The 9,159-nt window shown below is 38.8% G+C and overlaps 1 non-coding gene across 1 annotated transcript; it reads right to left on the reverse strand.

Moving 5' to 3' along the window:
- Window positions 1-811: 811 nt before the first annotated feature.
- Window positions 812-883, reverse strand: TRNAW-CCA (transfer RNA tryptophan (anticodon CCA)). Its single transcript has one exon. It is a non-coding gene; the product is annotated as a tRNA-Trp (tRNA).
- Between the last annotated feature and the right edge of the window lie 8,276 nt (window positions 884-9,159).

Raw genomic sequence — 9,159 nt, forward strand, 5'->3', positions numbered from 1 at the left:
GGGCAGTGAATGAGCCTCTCAGATAAATTTATTTTAGAGACCTGGGTTACTAGAATTGTTGGAGTGGCATTGTTAAGAGAATTCTCAGTGAGAGAAATCTTCTCTGCCATATTTCAAACAACTTTAGAAAGAAGAAACAAGCATTTCAAAGTGCATTTTCTTCTAGGAAATTCAAAGTTCTTCTAAGAATGGGCTAATTTATTTTTGCATGAGAAGAAAATGAATTTTCCTTTAATAACAGACTCATAGAACAACAGTGCCTAAAGATAATAAAAACCAGCATTTTAAATCTTTTTAGTGTCCCTAGGCAGATGGCTACTAAAAAGAAAATGGAACTCAGTAATTAATAAGCATTTTGTTCTGGTCAGACTGCATGTTTAATAATGCCCATCTTTCATTTACTCATATTTATTTAGCCCCTAATCTTTGTCAGGCAGTATGCTAGTTACTAAAAAGGAATAAATACAGAGATATACAGTATGGTGAGAAGACATATATATTAATAATTATACACATAAATGCAAAATAAATATCTGAACAAAGTGACAGATGACAGTAATAGCCATCATGAAAATTTAACAAATGAAAAATATGATACTATATGATTTACTTAGTCAAAGGTGTCAGAACTATCTCTGTAAAACCTGATAGCAAAGTATGTTTCATTTCTTAAATATGCTAATTGGTGAAGTCGCTCAGTCGTGTCCAACTCTTTGCGACCCCATGGACTGTAGCTTACCAGGCTCCTCTGTCCATGGATTTTCCAGGCAAGAATACTGGAGTGGGTTACCATTTCCTTCTCCAGGGGATCTTCCCAACCCAGGGATTGAACCTGGGTCTCGTGCATTGGAGGCAAACGCTTTAACCTCTGAGCCACCAGGGAAGCCCTAATAGCTATGTTTATTTGCATGTTAATTTGTTGCTTATCCATCACTTCAAGTACATCTGAGAAATAAAGATAATTTGAAATTCAGTGCATCAAGGATCACACTAAAGATAAACTTTATTGATGGAGTTCAGACATGTGAGTACTCACTACAAACTGGCACCTTGATAGAAACCTATCTTTATAAAACATATTTTGATCTCCAAAAAAAAGGATTTTGTATTTTTCAGGATAATAATGATTCTAAATGCAATGTTATTCAAATTTATCTTCAGGCTAAATCTTTAAAAGTATACACAGGATTGCTGGGAGGCAGTGGAGTATGAGAAACAGAAAGAAATTCTCTGTTAATAACTAGTGAAACACCTCAGGCTAAGTGACATTTTATGATCCAAACTCACAGGAAGGAAAAGATGCCATGATTTTTCAGTTATCTCTGAAAATTTTAACTATGATGTAAATACAGCAAAAATCTGTTAAACACATTAAATGTTTATAAACTATCTTGCTAGCTCCTTGTCCCTTTGCCAAACTTGTGTCTTCTCCTGAATTTCCCAGGAAATTGGGTGCCCCAATATTCACTCAACTACAGCAACTCAAAACTTGAACTTAGTTTATACTTTTCTTTTGTTAGTCAAATATTAAGTCACTAGTTAAGTTACTACATACTAATACCACTCCAAATACCTTACTATATTTTAAAAGATATTCTATTTGTCTTCTGAAATTCTCACAAAGCTCAATACTTCCCAGCCTATCTAGAATCAGTCACCACCTACTGCACAATTTAATGTGGAAAAAAAATTTTTTAAAATGTAATGTATATAAAGTGCTAGAAAAATATAAGCAATGGAGATATATAAAACACAAAATCTATTTTATTAGAAGCAAGAAAGAAAATCACATTAAACAAATAATTCAGGATAAATATAATAGGACCAAAGTATAACCATTTTATACATTGTTATGGAAACTATGCAAGGGGATTGACATAGATAATTGCTTTTACAACTGATATATATTGCCCCCTGCAGTATTAAATGAAGAAAACAGTGATTCCTCATATTAACTACCTACATGCAAACATTAAACAAGCCCATTTGCCATATTAAAACTCAAAATATTGATAAACAGAGTGTCTGTCCAATGTGTGCATATAATTTGACAACTGTAACACAAAAATGTATAAAGCTTTGCTTGTTGAGTTATCTGTTAGAGACATTATTCCCAGAAAAATAAGCCTATTGATCCTCTAGCTATGTTTTGTTTTAGTAACATACTGCAACAATGAGTCTAACAGAAAAGTGTTGATAAGTCATGAAAGTGACGTTACAGCACCTTCAGTGAAATTGTGATGTTTATTTTTAAAGCTGTATGCTCAGCTCAGTTCAGTTCAGTCTCTCAGTCGTGTTTGATTCTTTGCGACCCCATGAATCGCAGAACAGCAGGCCTCCTGGTCCATCACCAACTCCCAGAGTTCACTCAGATTCAGTCAGTGATGCCATTCTGCCATCTCATCCTCTGTCGTCCTCATCTCTCCCTTCCCCCAATCCCTCCCAGCCTCAGAGTATTTCCCAATGAGTCAACTCTTCTCATGATGTGGCCAAGGTATTGGAGTTTCAGCTTTAGCATCATTCCTTCCAAAGAAATCCCAGGGCTGATCTCCTTCAGAGTGGACTGGTTGGATCTCCTTATAGTCCAAGGGACTCTCAAGAGTCTTCTCCAACACCACAGTTCAAAAGCATCAATTCTTTGGCGCTCAGCCTTCTTCAAAGTCCAACTCTCACATCCATACATGACCACTGGAAAAACCATAGCCTTGACTAGACGGACCTTATTCAGCAATGTCTCTGCTTTTGAATATGCTATCTAGGTTGGTCATAACTTTGCTTCCAAGGAGTAAGTGGCTTTTAATTTCATGGCTGAAGTCACCATCTGCAGTGATTTTGGAGCCCATAAAAACAAAGTCTGACACTGTTTCCACTGTTTCCCCATCTATTTCCTATGAAGTGATGGGACCAGACGCCATGATCTTCGTTTTCTGAATGTTGAGCTTTAAGCCAACTTTTTCACTCTCCTCTTTCACTTTCATCAAGAGGCTTTTCAGTTCCTCTTCACTTTTTGCCATAAGCGTGGTGTCATCTGCATATCTGAGGTTATAGATGTTTCTCCCGGCAATCTTGATTCCAGCTTGTGCTTCTTCCAGTCCAGTGTTTCTTATGATGTACTCTGCATAGAAGTCAAATAAGCAGAGTGACAATATACAGCCTTGACATACTCCTTTTCCTATTTGGAACCAGTCTGTTGTTCCATGTCCAGTTCTAACTGTTGTTTCCTGACCTGCATACAGATTTCTCAAGAGGCAGGTCAGGTGGTCTGGTATTGCCATGTCTCTCAGAATTTTCCACAGTTTATTGTGATTCACACAGTCAAAGGCTTTGGCATAGTCAATAAAGCAGAAATAGATGTTTTTCTGGAACTCTTGCTTTTTCTATGATCCAGCAGTTGTTGGCAATTTGATCTCTGGTTCCTCTGCCTTTTCTAAAACCAGCTTGAACATCAGGAAGTTCACAGTTGACATATTGCTGAAGCCTGGCTTGGAGAATTTTAAGCATTACTTTACTAGCATGTGAGATGAGTGCAATTGTGCGGTAGTTTGAGCATTCTTTGGCATAGCTTTTCTTTGGGATTGGAATGAAAACTGACCTTTTCCAGTCTTGTGGCCACTGCTGAGTTTTCCAAATTTGCTGGCATATTGAGTGCAGCACTTTCACAGCATCATCTTTTAGGATTTGAAATACCTCAACTGGAATTCCATCACCTCCACTAGCTTTGTTCGTAGTGATGCTTTCCAAGGCCCACTTGACTTCACATTCCAGGATGTCTGGCTCTAGATGAGTGATCACACCATCATGATTATCTGGGTCGTGAAGATCCTTTTTGTACAGTTCTTCCGTGTATTCTTGCCACCTCTTCTTAATTCTTCTGCTTCTGTGAGGTCCAGACCATTTCTGTCATTTATTGAGCCCATCTTTGCATGAAATATTCCCTTGGTATCTCTAATTTTCTTGAAGAGATCTCTAGTCTTTCCCATTCTGCTGTTTTCCTCTATTTCTTTTCACTGATCACTGAAGAAGGCTTTCTTATCTCTTCTTGCTATTCTTTGGAATTCTGCATTCAGATGCGTATATGTTTCCTTTTCTCCTTTGCTTTTTGCTTCTCTTGTTTTCACAGCTATTTGTAAGGCCTCCCCAGACAGTCATCTTGCTTTTTTGCATTTCTTTTCCATGGGGATGGTCTTGATCCCTGTCTCCTGTACAATGTCACAAATTTCATTCCATAGTTCATCAGGCACTCTATGTATCAGATCTAGGCCCTAAAATCTATTTCTCACTTCCACTGCATAATCATAAGGGATTTGATTTAGGTCATACCTCAATGGTCTAGTGGTTTTCCCTACTTTCTTCAATTTAAGTCTGAATTTGGTAATAAGGAGTTCATGATCTAAGCCACAGTCAGCTCCTGGACTTCTTTTTGCTGATTGTATAGAGCTTCTCCATCTTTGGTTGCAAAGAATGTAATCAATCTGATTTTGGTGTTGACCATCTGGTGATGTCCATGTGTAGAGTCTTCTCTTGTGTTGTTGGAAGAGGGTGTTTGCTATGACCAGTGCATTTTCTTGGCAAAACTCTATTAGTCTTTGCCCTGCTTCATTCCACATGCCAAGGCCAAATTTGCCTATTACTCCAGGTGTTTCTTGACTTCCTACTTTTGCATTCTAGTCCCCTATAATGAAAAGGACATCTTTTTTTGGTGTTCTAAAAGGTCTTGTAGATCTTCATAGAACCGTTCAACTTCAGCTTCTTCAGCATTACTGGTTGGGGCATGCACTTGAATTACCATGATATTGAATGGTTTGCCTTGGAAACAAACAGAGATCATTGTGTCGTTTTTGAGATTGCCTCCAAGTACTGCATTTCGGACGCTTTTGTTGACCATCATGGCTACTCCATTTCTTCTGAGCGATTCCTGCCCACAGTAGTAGATATAATGGTCATCTGAGTTAAATTCACCCATTCCAGTCCATTTTAGTTCACTGATTCCTAGAATGTCAACGTTCACCCTTGCCCTCTCTTCTTTGGCCACTTCCAATTTGCCTTGATTCATGGACCTGACATTCCAGGTTCCTATGCAATATTGCTCTTTACAGCATCGGACCTTGCTTCTATCACCAGTCATATCCATAGCTGGGTATTGTTTTTGCTTTTGCTCCATCCCATCATTCTTTCTAGAGTTATTTCTCCGCTGATCTCCAGTAGCATATTGGGTACCCACTGACCTGGGTAGTTCCTCTTTCAGTATCCTATCATTTTGCCTTTCATACTGTTCATGGGGTTCTCAAGGCAAGAATACTGAAGTGGTTTACCATTCCTTTCTCTAGTGGACCACATTCTGTCAGACCTCTCCACCGTGACCCGCCCATCTTGGGTTGCCCCGCAGGCATGGCTTAGTTTCATTGAGTTAGACAATGCTGTGGTCAGTCATGTCTAAGTCTTTGTAATCCCATTGACTGTAGCCTGCCAGGCACTCTGTTCATTGGATTTTCCAGGCAAGAGTATTAGAGTGGTTGCCATTTCCTATTCCAAGGAATATTCCCACCCCAGGGATCAGACCCATGTCCCCTACGTCTCCTGCATTGGCAGGCAGATTCTTTACCACCAACACCACCTGAGAAAGCCCATCTTTAACTTGTATGCAAAATGAAGCAAGTGTTGTATTTTCAAAGTTCATCTTTAAAATTTTATCCAGCTTCAATCTTGTTTCTTATATGACTATAAATGAAGTATATTTCCCTAGTAGAAATTAACACAAGGCCATGTATGTTTTTGAGTTATATTTACTGAACTAAGCTTTGACAATTATAAATTAAAACATGGTTCTATTTCTAGTAACTAGCAATAATACCTAGGCACATAAGCTGTCAGATTTCAGTAGACGTTTCCAAATAGTTACTCTCAATTTCCATGCTTATGTTGTTGTTGTTTTTTTTTAAAGAGTCATTCATAGACCAACAATAACCCATGAATCACACGAGAAGAGCACTGACCCAGAATACCTCACCTTTAGTATTTTTGCTTTCTTCATTGTACAAGTTGAAGTGATTATAATATTCATTCTGTTAGGGTTTCCTTTTCACTCCCCAACTGAAATCCTTCAGTGATTCTGTACAGAATCTCCTGGTTTTGTTGTTGTTTTTCAGTCACTAAGTTGTATCCGACTCTTTATGACCCCAAGGAATGCAGCAGGCCAGGCTTTCCTGTTCTCACTAGCTCCCTGAGTTTGCTCAAATTCATATCCATTGAGTAAGTGATACCATCCAATCATCTAATCCTCTGTCATCCCCCTTTTCCTCTTGCCCTCAGTTTTTCCCAGCATCAGATTCTTTTCCAGTGAGTCAGCTCTTCACATCAAATGACCAAAGTATTGAAGCTTCAGCTTCAGCAACAGTTTTTTCAGGATTGATTTCCTTTAGGATTGACTGGTTTAATCTCCTTGCAGTCCAAATGACTCTCTACAGTCTTCTCTAACACTGCAGTTCGAAAGCATCAATTCTTTGATGCTCAGCCTTCTCTGTGATACAACTCTCACACACATGCATGACTACTGGGAAAACATTAGCTTTGACTATATAGACGTTGGTCAGCAAAGTGATGTCTCTGCTTTTTAGTACTCTGTCTAGGTTTGTTATAGCTTTTCTTCCAAGGAACGAGCATCTTTTAATTTCATGGCTGCAGTCACTGTCTGCAGTGATTTGGGAAAACAAAAAAAAAATAAAATGTCACTGTTTCCATTGTTTCCCCATCTATTTGACATGAAGTGATGGAATCAGATGCCATCATCTTTGTTTTTTGAATGTTGAGTTTTAAGCCAGTTTTTTCATTCTCTTCTTTCACCTTCATCAAGAGGCTCTTTTAGTTTCTCTTCGTTTCTTGCCATAAAGTAGTATCATCTGCATATCTCAGGTTGTTGATATTTCTCACATCAACCTTGATTCCAGCTTGTGAGTCATCCAGCCTGGCATTTTGTGTGATATGCAGTCCACAGAATTAAGTAAGCAAGGTGATAATATACAGCTTTGATATACTTCTTTCCCAATTTTTAACCAGTTTGTTTTTCCACATCAAGTTCTAAGTGTTCCTTCTTGTCCTGCATACAGGCTTCTTAGGAGACAGGTAAGGTGGTCTGTTAATCCCATCTCTTTAAGAATTTTCCATACTTTGCTGTGATTCACAGAGTCAAAGGCTTTAGTGTAGTCAATGAAGCAGAAGGAGATTTATTTTTTTTAATTCCCTTGCTTTTTCTATGATCTTGTGGATGTTGGCAATTTGGTCTCTTGTTCTTCTGCCTTTTCTAAACCTAGTTTATACATCTGGAAGATCTCATTTCACATACTGTAGAGAGTAAATAGCATCTATCAAGCATGGAGTATAGATATAAAACCAGTGGAGTTTAACCCTGTGTTTATAAAAGGTTATAAATGCAACAGAAAGACCATGCTTTCATCTACCTCAGTGTCATTCTAATTCTTGACCAGGAAGAGAAGCAAACCCCTGGGGAAGAGAATTTCTTGCATAAAGACAGCCTTGGAGTGTGCCAGGTTTTCCACTCTGTGGAAAGGAGGCATCTGAAAATGAAGACTATCTGTTCCAGTAATGGTCAAAATATCCACTATGATATGTATACTCTGATTATCAACTCTCTTGCATTCTTGTGTCATTTTCACTTACATCTTGCATGATCAGTCTCTCAGTTGTGTCTGACTCTTGGCAACCCCTTGGACTATAGCCCACCAGGCTCCTCTGTTCATGGAATTTTCTAGGCAAGCAAACTGGAGTGAATTGTCATTTCCTAGTCCAGGTGATCTTCCTGACCCAGGGATCAAACCTGTGTTTCCTGCAGTGGCAGGTGGGTTCTCTATCACTGAGCCTCCAGGGAAGCCCTTACAGAAAATGAAGGATAGGTGTTCTAGTTGGTCAGTGGTGGAACTCAAGAAATGAGACAATCAATCTGGTTTCTGTGAATCAGTATATGCCTAGCTGCTCAGTCATGTCCAACTCTTTACAACTCCATAGGCTGCAGTTGACCAGCTTCCTCTGTCCATGGGGATTCTCTAGGCAAATATACAGGAGTGGGTTGCCATGCCTTCCTCCTCCACTTTCACTAATTAGCATAATCCTTCTTCTTCATGATCAGTTACTGGAATTACAGAGTTTTTAAACTAAAGCCTATGCGGAGTTTGGACTTAGGTCAAATGTATGATGGTGCTCCACGTGACATTATTTATACTTTGATGTTGAGGAGAAATCATGGCAGACTTCATGTCACGTTAGCACTGGCTAACTCACATTCTCTCCCTCAGCTTCTCTCTCCACCCTTCTGTAAATATGTTCTGTTTCTCCAAGTCAGCACTTTAAAGACTGTGTAAGTTACATTTTTGTTCAGTGAAGGCACCCACAGGAGATGAGAGAGGAGGGTGAGTTTGCAATATCTATGTCTCTGCTTCTTACCTTCAGTGTCACTGTGGCAACATCACACCAAGGCTCCTGCTAATCATGACCATTGCCAAGCAACCTTCTTAATAAAACTTTATTTTTCTCTGTGTTCCAATAATTGCTTCTTACTGTTTCCCCTTCAGGCTGAAAAATTATCTTTAAAATCCTACTGTTAGTAGTCCCAGAATAAATATTGCATTCATTTTTGTAGTTTTCCTATACTCTGTCTGCTATGTCTAGTTAAGTGCCCCAAGTTGACTCTGCTGTCTATACTTGGCAGGTCATTTACTGACACAGGAATTACTATGAAGATTGCTTCAGGGAAAAAAGTCTAAAAACTGACTTGAGTATTTTGTTGATATACATATGTATATCATATGTGATATGATATGACATACATATATATTTAAGAGACTCACACATACAGGTGGAGAAGGAAATGGCAACCCACTCGAGTATTCTTGCCTGGATATTCCCAGGGTCAAAGGAGTCTTGTGGGCTGCCGTCTATGGGGTTGCACAGAGTTGCACACGACTGAAGCGACTCAGCAGCAGCAGCAGCACACATACAGGGAATTCTCCATAGTAATTTCAAACAACTACTATTGTACTACTATTAAGTGCAAACACAGGAAAACAATGATAAACAAAGGACGCCAGTCACAAAAGAATATATATTAAATAATCACATGTACATGAAATTCACAAAGAAGGAAAGTTA

This window comes from Budorcas taxicolor, chromosome 16 (genome assembly GCF_023091745.1).
Source record: "Budorcas taxicolor isolate Tak-1 chromosome 16, Takin1.1, whole genome shotgun sequence".
In the NCBI taxonomy this organism is placed as follows: Eukaryota; Metazoa; Chordata; class Mammalia; order Artiodactyla; family Bovidae; genus Budorcas; species Budorcas taxicolor.